Source organism: Bos grunniens, chromosome 12 (assembly GCF_055505025.1).
Source record: "Bos grunniens cultivar Pamir isolate PY7600 chromosome 12, Bosgru_T2T1.0, whole genome shotgun sequence".
Taxonomy (NCBI): Eukaryota; Metazoa; Chordata; class Mammalia; order Artiodactyla; family Bovidae; genus Bos; species Bos grunniens.
This window is the reverse complement of record NC_141176.1, coordinates 66,198,790-66,213,334: the sequence shown is the minus strand read 5'-3', so window position 1 is coordinate 66,213,334 and position 14,545 is coordinate 66,198,790. Positions and strand designations below refer to the sequence as shown.

At 40.9% G+C, this 14,545-nt stretch overlaps 1 protein-coding gene and 1 pseudogene across 11 annotated transcripts in view; one reads left to right on the top strand and one right to left on the bottom strand.

Moving 5' to 3' along the window:
* Positions 1 to 14,545, bottom strand: part of GPC5 (glypican 5) — a 1,583,243-nt gene that overhangs the window by 1,403,843 nt on the left and 164,855 nt on the right. The window lies entirely within an intron of this gene.
* On the top strand, positions 8,540 to 10,066 carry LOC147361839 (endogenous retrovirus group K member 6 Env polyprotein-like; annotated as a pseudogene).

Below are 14,545 nucleotides of genomic sequence, written 5' to 3'. Positions count from 1 at the left end.
AGTGTCTTTTCGGGGCTACAGTCTCCATCTGCAGTGATTCTGGAGCCCAAGAACGTAAAGTCTGTCACTCTATGTCTGTTGTTCTATGTCCAGTTCTAACTGTTGCTTCTTGATCTGCATACAGGTTTCACAGAAGGCAGGTAGGGTGGTCTGGTATTCCCATTTCTTTAAGAATTTCCCACAGTGTGTTGTGATCCATACAAAGACTTTAGCATAATCAGTGAAGCAGAAGTAGATGTTTTTCTGGAATTCTTTTGCTTTTTCTATTATCCAATGGATTTTGGCAATTTGACCTCTGGTTCCTCTGACTTTTCTAAATCCAGCTTAAACTACTGGAAGTTCTCAGTTCACATACTGTTGAAGCCTGGCTTGAAGAATTTTGAGCATTACATCACAAGCATGTGAAATGAGTGCAATTTGCGGTAGTTTGAACATTCTTTGAACTCTTCTTCAAAAAAAGTCAATTATCTATTAGGAGCTTCAAAAAAGAACTACGTATATCCTATTAACATAAAGTTCAAGAACATATAAAACTTAACGATTAGTCATGTCAAGGGTCATTTCGTGTGCCTGTTGGCCATCTGCATGTCTTCATTGGAAAAATGTCTGTCTAGGCAACTTTTAACCAGGTTGCTCTTCTGTCCACCTTTAAACAGGTTGTTCCATTTTACTAATATTGAGTTGTATGAATTTGGTGTTTATTTTTAATATTAACTCATCAGACATATTGTTTGCAAATATCTTCTCCCCTTCAGTAGGTTGCTTTCCCAATTTGTTGATGGTTTTCTTCACTCTGCTTTTAAGTTTGATGAGATCCCATATACCCAGTTCCTTTTTCTCAGCATTATGACTATAAGAGTCATCCATGTTAGTTTCAGTTCATTCATAGTCACTGCTGCATAATATTTCACTGAATGAGTAGACTACAAACTAGTCATTCATTTTAGTATTGATGGACATATGAGTAGTCTGTTATTTTACTATTATAATAATGTTGTTATGAATATTTCTCTATAGCCTGCTGGTTTTCATGCATATGCATAAGTTGGGTATACACTCAGAAGTAGAATTGCTGGGTTAGAATATGCATGTGTACTATATTAGTAAACAGTTTCCAAAATGACTGTGCTCATTTTCTTTCTCTCTAGTAGTGCATGAGAGTTCACCATCTTTACCAGCGTTTAGTACTGTCAGTCTTTTATAACATTTGAGCCACTGTTTTACATTTCTCTGCTACTAACTGAGGTTGAATAACTTTCTTATTGGCCTTTTGGATATTCTGCTTTGTAAAGTGACTACTCAAGTTTTTTTTTTTTTTTTTTACAATTTTTAAATATATGTGTTACAAATATCTTCCAACTCTAATTTACCTTCCATTCTCTATGTCGTTTTCAGTTTTAATGTAGCCCACATTTTCAGTCTTCTCAAATAATATGGTTAATGATTTTTATGTCTTGCTTAAGAAATTTTTCCTTATTCCAATGAAAATTTTCACAGTATTTTTCCTTTAAGTCAACATTTCACACAAAATTGATATTTTTGTGTAAATGGTATTAGGGGTCACAGTTCATTTTTCCCCTTTGGATTGTCCAACTGAATCAGCAATATTTATTAATATTTCTTCTAATGAAATAATCTTAAATTTTCATATATTTGTGAATGTTTCTATACTTTGTGAACCCTATATTATGGACTGTTGTTGTTGTTCAGATGCTAAGTCATGCCCGACTCTTTGTGACCCCAGGGACTGCAGCACATCAAGCTTGCAAACTTTATTAGAAAGTCTTGATTTCAGAAAGCATAAGCCATCTCACCTCCTCCTTCAAGAGTACTAATGTTACATATAAAATTTAAAATCAGCATTTCAGTTTCTACCAGAAAAAAAAAACTAGCACAATTTTTATTCAGATTGCTTTGAGCTTATAAATCAGTCTTTTCTCAATAGTATTTCTATCATTTGGAGCTGTTTTGTCAGTCATAAGTATCCGATATTGTTGGTTCTACTGTGAATGGAATCTATTTTGAATTTTGTTTTATTTTTACTTCATTTTTAATTTATATTGCTGGTAAGTTTTAGTTTACTGTTAGTACATTGAAACGGTGTTTTAATCTTGACCTATGTCCATGACTTCAGTAAACTTCACTTAATAATTTTACTACTTCAAGTATGTAAATAATTATGGAATTTTTAAAAATCAAAATATTGATGAAATTAACATCTTTGTTCCTTTCCAATAATATACTCTTTGTTTCTTTTGCTTTCCTTATTATACTAATACATCCAATAGCATTTTTGGATGTATTAGTGGGTATCACTGTTGCCTTTCCAATGTAAGAGACAGCATTATCTGCTTCCCAGGTGGTGCTAATGGTAAGAACCTGCCTGCCAATGCAGGAGACAGAAGAGATGTGGGTTCGATCCCTGGGTCGGTAAGATACCCTGGAGGAGGGTATGGCAACCCACTCCAGTATTCTTGCCTGGAGAAACCCATGAACAGAGGAGCCTTACATGCTACAGTCCATGGGGTCATGCAGAGTCAGACACGACTGAAGCAACTTACCACATGATATTTGATATAGAACATATTTTCTAGCTACCTTTATCAAATTCATTTCTATTTGTAGGTGCTATGCACATACCAAGATAATCCTATGATTTTCTGGCATAGAGAGGGAGAGAAGGAATAATAAATGAGGAGTTCCTTGCATAGGGATGCATTCAACAACAGTAGAAAGATGTAACAGTAGCTCATCAAAGAGAAAGTCCACAGGAACATGGAACTTTTCTTCAAGGGAACTTTTTTCCAAAGTGGCCAAAGTATTCCTGAGCCTGTGGGGTGGAGGAGTGGTGGAAAGACAATTTATAATTTAATAGTTCTCTCTTCTAGGGTAGTATATCCTTTTTAGTTGGCTGTGCTCAGATTCATTGGCACTATTTCAACAAATATACGGAGAAAATAAACCCTACCTCTCAAGTTTTATTTCCCAAGGATTTAACTACTTCCACAACCTTCAAGCGACAGCTAATTGGCTAAAGTGAAACCCACATCACCCAGCCCTTCAGTCGGTTTACATCAGGAGAATCCATCTAGTGCCGAGAGATAGGAAGACCCAACAATCTTCTCAAACTATTTTAGGGAAAACATAAGCCTGTGCAGTAGAGACTGTTGGGAAGTGTAGTGCAAAATAGCCATAAAAGGAGAAAGTCCTTGGGAAAATGGCGAAGGGCCAGAAGTACTCAGCTTTGCACTACGGACAGAAAGACATCTCCTGCCTTTGGTTATGCTTGGCGCCAAGAGTTAATAATAAATAGGGATGTTACTTGTGAGAGCGGGTTGTGGGAGAAACCCATGACTCATTTAGAGCGCGCTGTCCTTGAAATGTTTCTACTGATTATGTGTTAACTCCGTATGCGCTCTGCTGGCCACATACTTTAAGCTCTTTGTTCCTGCTTCTATAAAAAAGCTTGACTGCAGAAATAAACTTGTCAGTCCTTGCAAGAGACTGTCCAAGTGTCCTTCTTTCAGGTTCGTCGCTTCCACGTCCCGGGGAGAAAAATCCCCAACAAGTGGCGCCCGAACAGGGACTTGAGAGAAAGACTGAACAAAGCGATGAGCCCCTGCAGAAAGAGGTAAGCAGGATGGGACAACATAGCAGTAAAATTCCTTTCATTTCTATAATGCATCATTTTTTGAAACAAAACGGTGTTAATGTTTCAAAAGATCAGTTGAATGACTGCTATCATATACTAGTGGAACATAATCCATGGTTCCCAGAGGAGGGGACGCTTGATCTTAATGTATGGAAAAGGGTTAAAAATAATATTTTGCGAGCATATCGGCAAGGGTTACATGGTCACTCATATGGGCTATCATAGAACAAATTGAAGGGCATAATATTGATTTGGAAGTAAAAACTATTCGATCTTTACATGAATATGAGCTTAAGGAACAAAATATGCAAGGTGCTTTGAAATATAAGAATGTTATGCTCAATCAGACACAATCCTTAGAAAAACAACTTAGAGACATATATATATACAGGATATGTTGAAACTGAAGCCATTTAGAACGGAAGTTATTTCATTCAACGGACAGCCCAAATCTGAGGTTTTTCCTTCTGCTCTGCCTGTAACAGCAATTGCTAACTTTGCTCATACTAATCATTTCACTCCTCCTCGGGAGATGCCTGCTTGCACTTTCACTTTCCCAATGCAATTTAATCAACCTGTCCAAGACCAAAATACTTGGGCTAATCTAGATTTTGGCATGTTGTCTAGCTTTAAGAAAGCATGTACTCTGTATGGACCTACTTCTCCTTACTGTATAGAATTTCTCAGAGGAAGGGCTGACCATTGGATGCCATATGATTTTTTCCAAGTAGCAAAGATGGTTTTAAATCCTCAACAATTACTGCAGTGGCAAATGTGGGTTAATGATGAGGCCCAACAGCTGATGATTGACCAGAAATCTCATGGTAACCCTGCCAATGTAACCTATGATATACTGACTGGAACAAGAGCCATGGCCGATATGATTGTGCAATTAGCTAATATTACCCCTCAGATGTTACATTTCATTAAAGAAACTGCCTGCAGGGCATAAGCAAAGGTTGATAGCACTAACTCTGATGGTTCATTTGTTAAGATTATTCAAGGACATGAAGAGGAATATTCTCAATTGATAGGAAAATTAAAGGATGCAATTGAGAAATCTATTAAGGATGTGACTTTAAAAAATATTATTTTAAAACAACTTGCTTTTGAAAATGCTAATGAGGAATGTCGATCTGTGCTCAGACCTATTCGAGAGACTGGCTCTCTTATGAAATATTTGAAAGCATATAGGGACATCAGGTCTATGTCCCATAGAGCAAAATTGGCAGCATTGGAAACCTTTAATGTACAAAAGGCTGCTAATACCAAATGTTTTAACTGTGGGAAGCCTGGCCATATGAAAAAACAATGTCACATGCCAACACAGGCTGGAAAAAATAATATTACTTCTAATAAGAAGAGACCCCCAGGAGTATGTCCAAGATATAAAAGGGGGTTTCATTGGCTGAATGAATGTAATTCTAAATTTTATAAGGATAGAAACACTTTGAACCCCCATGCACAGCAAAAACAACAGGGAAACTGATAAAGGAGCCATCCTCTAGCCCCACTACAAAAGGAGGACCTAGCGTTATGATGCTACAAGCAGCTACATCTAAGAGTGCTTGCATTGATATACCTAGTCCTTATGATATGAAACTAATAGAATTATACAACCCCCACAAAATTCCCACTGGATATTATGGCCCGATTCCACCCAGGACAATGGGACTGATTTTGGGACGTAGTAGCTGCCTAATGAGAGGTTTAGTGGTATTGACCGGTGTTGTGGACGAAGATTATGAAGGGGAAATACGTGTTATGGTTAATGTCATGAAAACCGGAAATGCATACTTACAAAAAGGGGAACATTTTGCACAATTATTACTTTTGCCATATGTTAAACCAATGAAGGCATCTGATAAAGTTCGGCAGGGAGGCTTTGGTAATACCAACCTTACTGCTGCACTGTCCACCTTATTAAAGGAACATCAGAAACCTATGCTTACTTTACGCATACGGGGAAAGAATTTCACAGGCATGTTAGATACTGGAGCTGACATTTCAATCATTAGAGCTGCAGAATGGCCCCTCGATTAGGGTAAGGTTATGGCTCCTTCTAGACTATTAGGAATGGATGAAACTGATGCCACACTTTTGTCAGTGCATCCTATTTACAAGTGTATGGCCCTGATCAGATTGTAGCTTATCTTAAACCATATATTACTAATATCCCTATCAATTTATGGGGACAGGATTTTCTTGAACAAATGAAAGCCACCATTTCTTTAAATGAACCTTTTTAATGGGGGCCATTGAGTTAACACCGCTGCCCCTCGATTGGGAATCTGATACCCCAGTATGGACACCTCAATGGCCCCTAACTAAAGAAAAATTGGCAGCTCTTACGCAATTAGTTAATGAACAATTACAAAAAGCTCATATAGAACCTTCATTTTCCCCGTGGAATTCCCTTGTTTTTATAATAAAAAAGAAGTCAGGAAAATGGCGAATGTTGATAGATTTAAGAAATGTTAATAATACCATGTCACCTATGGAGCCCTTACAACCCAGATTGCCCTCCCCTTCTATGGTACCAAAAGGATGGTCTGTAGTTATTGACTTACAAGACTGCTTTTTTACTATACCATTGCACCCTAAAGATAGAAAACGTTTTGCCTTTTCAGTTCCTTCTATAAATCACATGGCTCCTGTTAAAAGATTCCAATGGAAGGTGCTACCTCAGGGAATGATGAACTCCCCTACCATTTGCCAATATCTCATATCTGTTTTATTACAACCCATTAGAGACAAGTATCCTACTGCGTTTATAATTCATTATATGGATGATATACTTCTCTCTATGGAATCTGAACTCTGTTTACAAGAGTTATATAATGAAGTTACTATTACTCTTCAAAATCATGGCCTGCTTGTAGCACCAGATAAAATTCAATGGAAAGCACCCTTTAATTATTTAGGACATGTTATGGAAGAATCTAAAATCAAACCTCAAAAAACTCAAATTTCTGTGCAATCTCTACGCACGCTGAATAATTTTCAAAAATTGCTAGGAGATATTAATTGGCTATGGCCATCTGTTGGCATCCCCACCTATGCCTTACAAAATCTATTTAAAATTTTAGAGGGATCCCCCGACCCTAATAGCCCTAGGCAGCTAACAAAAGAGGCCAAAGAAGAACTGGCCTTAGTGGAGAAACGCATTCAACAATCTTTTTCAACTTGGCTAGATTATGATCAACCAGTTTCTTTATATATATTCCCTACTGAACATTCGCCCACTGCAATTATAGCTCAGCATAGCCCAATAGAATGGGTATATTTACACACTAAACAGTCTAAAAAAATTATATCATATATCGAGAAAATAGGGCACTTAATTGTGTCAGGAAGAAGCCATGTACAAACTTTGACTGGATTTGATCCATATGCAATACATGTTCCCTTGACAAAACAGGAATTGCAAATTGCCTTACAGTATAACCTGACCATGCAAATGGCATTAAGTGATTTTCAGAATTTATCTCATTTCATCTGCCGAAAGGAAAATTGTGGGACTTTCTACAATGTACTAAATTCATTGTAACTAATATCATTGCATCCCAGCCTATTATCAATGCACCCACCTATTTCATTGATGGCAACAAGAAAGGCATAGCAGGGATAGTCAGCCCTGATATCAAAGAGAAATTACCCACTACCTATTCTTCAGTACAAAGAGTTGAACTGTATGCTTTATATGCTCTTTTGTCGCTTCAACCATTATCCTTCAACGTATATACTGATTCCAAATACCTTGCTCCCCTTTTTCCTGATTTTGTTACCACCTATTTATACAACCTAGATGAAGAATTATATACTCTCTTTTCACAGACTCAAGCTTTAATTCGCTCACGTACGGAGCCTTTCTTTATTGCACATATACATGCTCATTCAGGTTTACCTGGCCCTCTGGCCGCAGGAAATGATGCTGTTGATAGGCTCATAGCTCCCATTTTTACATCTGCCAGTGACGAACATGCTAATCTTCATACCAATGCTAACAGACTGCACTCTAAATACCATATTCCTCTCACTGAAACATGACATATTATTAAAACCTGTGATGTCTGTGCCCCTCTGCACTTACGAACTACGATTTCAGGAGTTAATCCCCGGGGGCAACAACCTAATTCCCTTTAGCAATCTGATTTCACTCACTGCTCCTTAAGAAAGTTTTCTTTGCTTTTTGTCTCACTTGATACATCTTCAGGCTTCATCTGGGCAGTACCTGTCTCTTCAGAATCCAACAAACACACCATTTCCACACTCTTACTCACCTTCCCCGTTATGGGGATTTCTTCTGTCTTGAAAACAGACAATGGACCTGCATTCACCTCGCATTCGTTTCGTTCATTTTTATCAGAATGGAACATAACACACATTACAGGAATACCCTATAATCCTCAGGGTCAAGCCATTATTGAAAGAGCCCATCGCATCCTGAAACTCATTTATTAAAACAGAAAGGGGGAATATGGAAGAGGAGATACACTTCTTATCCCATGAACTCTCAATTACTATTATATTTAACTAAACTTAACAAAAAATAATTCTGACACTCATGCAGATAGACATTTTACAGAAGACAAAAACGGCAAATTAGAAATCAATACACCAATATGGTATAAGCAATTTAATCAGTGACTGCCAGGAATCTTACAACTCCTAGGCAAGGGTTATGGTCTTGTCATTGCAGATGGAGAGGAAATCTTCACCATGTCCACTACCAAGAAGGACCCCAAGACCAGACTCCCTCGGGAAGTGATGAAGTTGACGTGAAGGGTCTCATCAATGACCCTGGAGGAGCCAATGAGGAAACGCCATCATCTGAATCCTTACCCGACATGGGCTCAAGTGAAAAAACATGACTCATCAGGCTGAGCAGACACTGAAGGGCAAGAGCAACATCATAACTGCTCCTGGTTTAATAGATCAAGCATTGGAGGCTTTCATAAATCTAAGACAAGTTTCTGGACTGATAAGGACATATTGCTGAATTGTTATAACGGGGGCTTATCACCCCCACGACCCAGGATTGTCGTCCCCATTGTGGCGCCAGAGCAATGGCACATTTGGAAAATTCCAGCAGCCTTAGAGCACTTCGCTAGTGTTTATGGGACTGTGGGTGTGTTTCATCCTTCTAATTATACCTTCCTATACAATAGTACTGGCTATATTCAATCATGTGTTCACCTTCCGTACTTGTTTATTGTAGGGCATTTTGATATTGACTTATCAACCAAGATTGTCAATTGTACTGCATGTGCATTGTATACCTGCCTTAATCACACCATTTCATATCACAATGCTAGCATTGCACTAGTTAAACAAAGATCTGAGTTATGGCTTCCCATAAACTTAATTGAGCCTTGGAGTGATTCTATATTTCTTTCTGTATTGTTGAAAACTAGGCTTAGGCGATCTAAGCGCATCATTGGGTGGATTATTGCAGGCATCTTAAGCCTTATCTCCATTGTGACTGTAGGAACTTTGTCTGGTATGGCTTTACATAATTCTATACAAAATCATGATTTTATCACTGCTTGACACAAAGACTCTCATGATCTGTGGACTCGACAAGCTCAAATAGATCAGCAATTACAAACACAAATTAATGAGTTACAAACTGTGGTTATCTACTTAGGAGATCAAATGCAGCAACTGACTTTCCGAACACCTATACGCTGTCACTGGAATTTTACTTCTTTTTGTCTGACTAACATGCCTTATAATAGCACTGAATATCCTTGGAATAAGGTTAAGGCGCATTTGCAGGATCTCACAAGTAACTCAAGTTTAGGCATCAATTTGTTGAAACAACAAGTTGCTAATTTTCAAGTTAGGGTACCTAGAGAATTGTATAGCACTCAATTCTATGATACTTTAACCAAAACCCTATCGTCTCTAGACCCTAGAGCTTGGCTTTCAGGAAGCAATATTTTTATATATGTATTAATCACCCTGCTCTTTTTGTCCTTGATTATGGGATACAGAAGTCTCTACTCAAGACTGCGTCCCACAATGCAGTCCAACTAGCAGCTGCCGTGCTTAATATAAAAACAAAAGGAGGATATGTTGGAAAGCGTAGTACAAAATAGCCGTAAAAGGAGAAAGTCCTTGGGAAAATGGCGAAGGGCCAGAAGTACTCGGCTTTGCACTACGGACAGAAAGACATCTCCTGCCTTTGGTTATGCTCGGCTCCAAGAGTTAATAATAAATAGGGATGTTACTTGTGAGAGCGGGTTGTGGGAGAAGCCCACTGGTCATTTAGAGCGCACTGTCCTTGAAATGTTTCTACTGATTATGTGTTAACTCCGTATGCGTTCTGCTGGCCGCATACTTTAAGCTCTTTGTTCCTGCTTCTATAAAAAAGCTTGACTGCAGAAATAAACTTGTCAGTCCTTGCAAGAGACTGTCCAAGTGTCCTTTCAGGTTCGTCGCTTCCAAGTCCCAGGGAGAAAATCCCCAACAGAGACCCCATACCAAAATGAATCAGGAATGGGGAGCAAATGGAATAGAGAATCTATGCAAAAATTCAAATACAAGAAAAGGAGGAAAATCTATAAAGTCTGTCTTTTCACATGCAAAAGAAAAAAAATCAAATGGATTAGAGGCTAAAACTGTATGCAATCAACTGTGAAGCTGCAAAATGATATTAAGAGTTACATGTGTTTCATACTTGTCATCTGTAACAGCAGTGAGTGGATAGCCAGGCTGTCAGCCACCCTGTCCAGTAGGGCAGTCATAGGTGGTTCCTTACACAACAGCATCAGCTGCAGGTCCAAGTCCCCCCTGAAGAGCAGGCCCTTTGCCAAGAGGCCAACACATATCACTCCCCTCAGAGTTCTAGTCATGTGCTTTGTCTTCTGCTCCCTGGCCACTTCTTTTGTCTCCATCCTTCTTAGGAACATCCACGTTCTCAGAATCAGCATGATTGCCACTGCCTTCCTTCTGCTCAGCGATCCAGTGGGACATGACTTTGAGAGTCCACTCCCTGTGGGACGCCATGTTCTGGAGTGCCTCCGAGTCCTCTTGTGTTGGATAAATGGAAGGATGCTCTGCCATTATATGGTGATCATTGTTCATAAAAATTCCCACTGGACACATTTTTTTGAGGCAACTCAATGACTGCTGCTGTAGTCAATTCTATAGGAACAGAGTGCATTCTGACAATTCCAGTGGTGACTCTTGTGGCTACAGTTCCTACTCTTCTGGCTACAGTTCTTACTACCAAGCTGACAACTACAACTCACCATCACCCCCAAAACACACCAGAAAGAAACAGCTGTCTGGGAGTGAGTAGAAGCCCTCCCCACAGCTCAGGCCACCAGTCCTACCAAGGCCAGCACAGTCCTGCGACCAGAACCATCGTAGCAACTATGCTCCCTCAGGCCAATCAGACAGGTTGCCATTAAGGAGGAGGCAGCTACTCCCCTTATTCAGCCTCCTACAGCTCCTGGAGGTGCAGATGAGACCACAGCTACAGCTAGAAGAGCAAATCCAACCACAGTGAGAGTGGAGGCCAGAGCAGAGGAACAGCTATGGCTCAGGCAGGCCATCCTACAATCTAGGGTCACAGGGGCTACATGGAGCACACCAAGGCAAACAAGGAGGCTACTCAGCACAGTGGAACTATAACTCTCAGGTCCAGCCAGAAAGCCAGCTGCCCTCCCAGCTCCTAATGGCCATGATGGAGAAAACTGCACAAAGGCAGATCACAGCGTGAGCTCCCAACACAGATAAAGCCCTCTGGGGTACAGATCTGTACCTTCTGTGTCTCCCCACCACCCCCTGTAGCAGTGGTCCCAGATGTGACCCAAGGCATGAGGGGCCTTTTTCTCCCTGGCTCCACTGAGATAGACGCTAGCTATAACAGTCCTACTCAGCCGGTTGATCCCACACCCTATTGGGCTTCTCCTCCCCACCAAATGAGCAACTGTCAATCAGCAACCAGTTAACAGTCCTGCTCTGTCATTTGTCGGTACCACTGAAAGCCCCTTCCTCCTCCCAATTGAATACAAAAGGACCCTGAATCCTGACAGAGAAGAGATGGTTCTCAGAGAAGCTAGTCTGCCATCTCCTCAATCTGCTAGCCTTCCAATTAAAGTCATCATTCCTTGCTCCAACAACTCGTCTCCCAGTTTATTGACCTGTCATGCAGTGAGCAGGAAGACCTTGGGCCCAGTAACACACTAACCACGTAAGAGTCAGTTTCATGCATCACGGTTAACATAAAACTGTTACCAAAAACGCAAGTCAGTTTTGATGTTCAGTGAGGCCAAATAACACCAAAACATGAGAGTGTGGAGCGGAGAAAGGTTTACTATAGGTCCCTGCAAGGAGACGGGTGGCTTCTGCCTTAAAAACCTCCAACTCCCCAAACATTCTCACAAAGCCCTTTTGTACAAAGGAAAGGTGAGGGAGAGGTGGGGTGAGTCTTGCAAACTTCATGATGTCAGAGCCTGTGTTCTTGAGGACAGGTAAGAATGCTCCTATAAGTCTCTACCAAAAGAATGTCATTCTCTGTCCTGACAAGAAAGGGCCAGGTGCCAAGGCACAAGTCTCATCCTCTGAGGTCCCAGTTCTGACTCGGAAGAGGTGTGGCTTCTTTGATCTGGTGGCTCCCTCAAAGCCAAATCCCCAGACCCTGACGGGCTGTCACCGCTGAGGGAGGCAGGCATCCAGGAACCAGCTGGCCCTCAGGCTCCTCAGGACACCTAAGTGGGGACAGACCCCCACAGACCCCGTCCCACTGCAGACGGCTGCAGCCTTTAGGTCACAGAGGCGGAGAAGAGAAATAGGTTCACCACCGCCTCAAGGGCTGGGTCCCGCCAGTGCATGGCCTTGGTGAGGGCTCTGGAGCCCTGCAGGACACAGCCCACAGCTTGTTCCCCGCATCTCCCAGCTCACCTGCCAGTCGGAGGCCAGATGAGCTGGAGAGCCCCATAAAAATGTCTGAACCCACTTCTTACCTCACTCTCCACCTGATGGCCACCAGCGATGACTGACCACCACTCTGGGGACCGTTGGGTGAGATGGGTCGGCTAACGGTTGCTCACTGACAGTTGCACGCTTGGGGTAGGGGCCAACTGCAGCGCCAACCAATGGCTAAACAGGATCTCTAACGGCGGCTTGATGACAGCTGCTAGCTTAGGGGTGGGGCCCACTGTGACTCCCACCAATGGTTAAGCAGGACCTCTAACGGCTACTAACCCTGGTAACCATTGCTTGGTAATGAGTTGCTACATAATGGTGCCCTGCAAAGGCCACATGCTAAGGGCTGCATACTGCCCCTATTACAAACCAGTGTCTCCAAATCCCTTCACCCTACCCAATCCAAGTTGCCGCGTTGTGAGGTGCAGCTGGTCTCTCTATCCTGACCCATCCTGAGACCCATATTTAGCCATGTTTGGGACTTCGTGTCTTCAATGGTTTGTCAGTACAACACTGAATAGAGTTTTTTGAGTTCTTGCAGTTAAGCATCTCTGTGTCTATGTACAACTGGTGTCTGTGTTAACTCAGTTTGTCTTTAAATAGTTACAAAAGGGATACATCATCTGTTAATGCTTTTGTGAAGTGGGCTAAAGAGTTTTCTGTATTTTAATGCTTTAGTGTTTCAGTTTTAGAAGCAAAGATTTTATTTAAAAAACCAGTGGGAAAGAGTGGGGCTTTCCAGGAGGCACTAGTGGTAAAGAACCCACCTGCCAATTCTGGAGACTTAAGAGACATGGGTTTGATCCCTGGATTGGGAAGATCCCCTGGAGCAGGGCACAACAACCCACTCCAGTATCCTTGCCTGAAGAATCCCCATGGGCAGAGGAGCCTGACAGGCTACAGTCCATAGGGTCACAAAGAGTTGGACACGACTGAAGGGACTTAGCACCCACACATGGCAAAGAGTGGTGGTGGGGGACAATGTATGTCTGGATTATTCAGGCAGTACATCTGAACTGAGCTGAAGGTAGGCAAATAAAAACAAAACTGAAAAAAAAAGTTACATGTAAATTCAAACCATCTAGAACTTTGTCTTAGTTGGTGCCTTTCAGTTGAGTGTGTCCAGTGAGATGCACTGACAGGAAATTTCTGCTTCCTTTCTCTTCTGTGCTATTCTGACTGGACTATGTACCTTTAGGACCACAGTTTCAGACAGAAGGGGCCCCCTCCCCTACTCTACATCTCAGCAGGATCTACTAACACCTATAGGCGTGATGTCTTTCAGATGTTGCTAACCTGAGTGCCTTCACAACCCCTGTGGTTCCTTTAATTAGCAGCCACCTTTATGAACTGAGAAGTATACTCAAAAAGCCCAACCCTCCATGTTGTTACCTGCTGGGAACCTGACTGATACATGAGCATTTTCCTTCCCACTTTGCTTATTTTAATATAGCTTTAATTCATTACAGTTCTTTCACTTTTCCCTATTTATTCTTAGCCTCTGGCTTTGCCTACATTAGTTTTGACTGTCAAAAGTCAGGGCATTCCTACTTAGCTCGTCATTGATATTTTTATATTATTGGTTTTATACTGTAAATTACTTGATTGTTGCCATTTAAATAATCTTACTTAATTGCTGCAGTTTTGTTATTCCTTTTATTCTCTTAGGATTCTGTTTTGACACTGAAAGTAATGTGGCAACTAGAAAGTAGGAAAATCATAATGGATATAAAACAAAAAAAGTTTTTTAAATGAATAGCCACTTATAAGCATGCTCTTAAAGAAAATAGCCCCATTACTCAAAATATTACTAATGGAAAAAGTCACTGCTTTCTCATTTTGTAGCCACCAAAATTGGCTCAAACATTTTCTACTTCATCAAAACTAGGGGGAAAAAAAATCTTCTAAAGGAATGACAGCAGTGGCCACAGGACTGGAAAAGGTCAGTTTTCA